Here is a 4,353-nt window from a genome sequence, read left to right as displayed (position 1 = left end):
GTGATTAAATACATCTGTACCTTATTTAGCCAAATAGAAATTGCTCACTTTAAAAAAAGATTAAATTAGAAGAATGGAATACTGTCTAATTTTAGGCTGTTAGAGGACTGATTTTACTCTAAGACTCCGCATTTATTCTTTGACTATGGGCATTTTGTGGAGTCTGTTATTAGCTATGAATGTTACTCAGGAAATGTAACTCTTGCTAAAAATAAAAAACCTAACATCACAACTTCCTACCAGACAGAAGCAAATAGTGACTGAAGTGTGCCTACACTGTTCTCTTAAACATAATTGTAAAGAACATACTACTTCAACAGGATAAAAGTTTCCCTTCAGGTGAGTTTTAGATTTCTTGATTTACAGGAAAATGTTAGTAAAAGAGTTATGTGGAGAGTTGCTACTGGCAAATCGTAGGTAGGATCTTTAATAAAGAATTAAAGAGAAACTTTTTTCAGGGAAGAAAATGGTTATACTGTTAGAACCTGATGAGCATCACAGACCTCATCTTCCTGTTGTACAGCTGGAACAGAAAAGGTTGGAAATGGATACGAAAACATTTGGTTCCTCTTCGTCTGGAAGTGTAATAGTTGGACATTTGCAACTGAGCACATACATAATTACTAATGGGAAATATTTTCTTTCCTTACTACAATTTACATTGCAGCATTTTAACTTGTTTGTACAACAGTCTGATGGTTCTTTAACTTGGAATTGCTTGAACGGTAAGTACTCATTTAGGACAACATCTCTGCTTTACTCTGAAGGATTGCAGCAGCTTTTCACTAACTTTGCCTTAGGGAAATATTTTGATCCCTGTTGATGTTAGGCCCAGAGGACATTGACTTAACATGTTGGTTGTTTAATAGCATTTAGCAGTAGCAAAAGATGTGAACTGCAGAGGGGATGTAGATATGTAGAATTTAATTAACCAAACTGGAATTCAGCCAAAACTCAGATCAACAGTTCCAATCTTGCAAGAAGCGCAAGGGGACTTCTAATAGTTGGTAAGTGAACTGAGCTTTCATTTTGCTGTCACCTTGACAATTGTGGTGTAAGCAATCTAGCACCTACTATTTTACAGAATTTATTCAGTAATGTTGTGAAGGATGGTCTATACCACTTACTAAATTACCAGTAATTACTAGAGATTACTTCTGGCAGCATTCTATCCTGTTTTCACATCTGTCATGTAAGCACCAAGCTCAACCTTAGCATTTGAGAACAGGCAAGAGTACAGCTTGGAGCAGCAGAGCTGCAGGCATAGCATGGTGCAGTTGCATGCCCACTAGAATTTTTAATGTGCTGAGCTTTTTTTTCCCTTTTTTTTTTTTTCCCCACTGTTGGTAGTACGGGCTGTATAATAGGCTTGATAAGTTAATTAGGAATGGGATCTTGAATATAAAGTAAGTGCTTTATTTCTTTTTTTCTATACTTATTAGCCTATTGTAATTGGGCGGAAATATTCAGCGTTAGCTAGTTTACTGAAAAGACTGACTGCTGATAGCAGTTTTTGTACGTATAAGGTATGATTTATAGAGCGAAATTCTAATCTGTTCTTTATACTAGCCTCAGGCAGTACAGTTACTGTGCAGTAAAGTGAAGGATTTTGGTATGTCCTTGTAAGTGATCTTTCAATATGAATATGACACGGTTTATCAGAAATACTTCTTTGCTTTCTAGAAAAAGAACAAAATTCAGATACAGAAAGTAATGACCTGTTTCTTGTTTGTTGTGTAAGACATCTTGGAATGCTAGCCTTTTATCAAAAGTCCACACACCCTGGTCATTCAGGAGTAGCTATTAATGGAGGACTAAAGTGGCTATCATTTAAAACTATCATTTATTAATATAAAATATTTTAAATATAGTTAGATCAGTAAAGAATTAGTTTCTAGTTCAACTGTCACGTATATTACACGTCTTTCAAAGTCTGCGTCCGGCTCCAAGGACAATTTTTCTAGGGATATCTGCGTTAGTATGCTTTGTTGTGTTCTTTCTGTGTAAACCAGTAAACATAAGTGGTATGTGTGTGGTTTTTTGAATGTCAACTTAGGCGAGTCCGAGGGGAAATTGAGGTAAGTTTTCTGTGTGACTGTTATAAAGCTGTTAAATGAACTGTGCTTCCTCTTGAACAACCATACCCTTACATTCCCTTTCCTCCTTGCTTCCCTTTGCTGTCAGGAAAGATGTTTCATAGAGCAGTAGTTCCACAAAGTGCAGCCTCAGCATGGGTTAGGGGCTGTAACAGAGCTGACAAAGGACTCTTTGTCACGTTATATGCAGGCAAAGGTTCTACTGCTATAAATAATGCATGTTTTAATTGGAAACTGCAAATGGAAATATCAGTCTCTGCAGGCTTGTTGATTTCGGTATAATCTGTTAGGGGCAGATTCTGCTTACATGCCGAACACGACACATTCACCAAATTTGTGGTTGGTTGTTCTTACTAGTACTACTTGCGTTAGTGAGTTCCTTCCTATAAATTAAGGCAAATGTCATATCTAGTTAATCACCTGGGAATTTCTATCACCATATATTATGAAAGGTGCCTAAAACGCTACTACAAGACTGGGTACCCACTGATGTCAAGAGTTTCAGATTGCATTTCCCTTGGTAGAATTAATAGGACCGTTCACTGTACCTACTGAAAGTAAATTTAACTATTAGTAGGAGATGAGTTTAAAAGCAGATAATAAACATACTCCTTTCTTACCAGATTTCCCTGGGATTAATCACACTGTGCCTGATGTTAGCCACAGGTTTAGGCTTGCATGCACAATTACTGTGGCTAAGCTGATACCTGGCTAATTCATGAAGCTGGAACACTAATTGCATCTAAGAGGGTGAGCACAACTTTTTGTACCATTTTAATTAAATTGGTTTAAAACCACACCTTAAGGCCTCTTCTAAACATAACGTCCTACCAACTTCAGTAAAGGTGTCTGACAGTTACCTAAGTGGTGCCCCAGTCTGTGAATACAAACCAATGTGAAGGCTATCGGTTTGCTTTGGGCTAGATTGATTTTTGCTTTAATTTGGGTAATTTCTATTTGCATGCATTCACCAATCTTGTTTTAAACTCATTTAACAGTGTCAAGATTAATTTTGCACATTTTGTAGTAGTTTATAGATATTAAAATAGCAAATGAGCTGCCCCCTGCCCTCCCCTGCAACTTGCAGAACTGTAGGAAAAAAGGGAAACAGATTAAGGTGGCCCAATGTCATTTTATTGCTGTCCAGTTTGGGCATCTCCTGCTGTTTGTGGGCAAGCCTGAGCAACATATACCTAGAATGCTTCCAAGAAGTAGAATTTAGAATTAAAATAGGTTTTAAATGTGTAGAATTCCTAATGCGATGTGGAATCCTTGCAGAAGTGACTGAAGGCTGATTTCAGAAAATGCTGTAGCAACACGAGACCCCAAGCTTTGCGTGCCTGGAGCAACCCAGCGTGCGTCCCAGCATGGGTATGTATTGAGCTACAGGTGAGCTGGGTGCCTCAGAGTCCAATCCAGAAGGTGCTGACATTGAGCAGGGAGCCTTCAAGTTAAGAGGCAAGGCTGAATGTAGGATTGAGTTTTACCCCTAATCTTCAGACTTGGGTACCTCTGGCAGGTCATGATTCACTCATGAACTCTTACCTCCTTGTTTGATGGCTGGAGTTTGCTTTGACAAAACACAACCAGGGAAAGTCCTGGGGCCCCTACTTTGACTTATTTGCCTGGGTGTAGATATCACATGGCGGTTCAGATCACTCCTTTGCACAGGAGAAGAGGGTTTCATATTCTGTGTTTCCCAAGAGAGTGCAGAAGGGTAAAACCTTTGGGAAATGGGGTTTATCGAGTGCTCCTCTGAAGGTGTTATTTATGCATGAGGAGACCAGGCTTCTAATTTCTATTCCAGAGAATATTTAAATCTTCTGTATTAAATGGAACAGGGATTAGGTCTTATCATTCCATGTAGCGTGTCTTAAATGTTATGTTGTATAGACATTCTCTTCTTTTTCTATTGGGTAGTAATTACTAAATTAGTCTGTGTGCATAGCAGTGGTTTCAGATGTTCTTCTAGCTTTATGGTCAGGGCCCTTTCTTTAGGGGTGGTGGGGGTATCATCCGGCATAAGAGGTTTTTTGTTTTTTTAATTCTTCCTTCACTGAGGTTACAAGGAAGTCAGGGGCAGGGAGTTAGGCAGGGAAAAATACTTGTCTCATGCATCAGTCTTTTCAAATATAGCTGTCCTTTTTAGGACAGCAGAAAAAATAGAGAAGAAAGGTAACTTCCTTCCTGTCTTCCCCTAGAAGATTCTTCTTGGAAAACAAATTCAGGATAGCTAATAAAACTAGAAGGGTGGAAA

The sequence above is a fragment of the Nipponia nippon genome, unplaced genomic scaffold (assembly GCF_047370975.1).
Source record: "Nipponia nippon isolate SJK-2023a ecotype South Korea unplaced genomic scaffold, ASM4737097v1 scaffold_1, whole genome shotgun sequence".
Classification (NCBI taxonomy): domain Eukaryota; kingdom Metazoa; phylum Chordata; class Aves; order Pelecaniformes; family Threskiornithidae; genus Nipponia; species Nipponia nippon.
Note: the sequence above shows the minus strand (reverse complement) of the source record.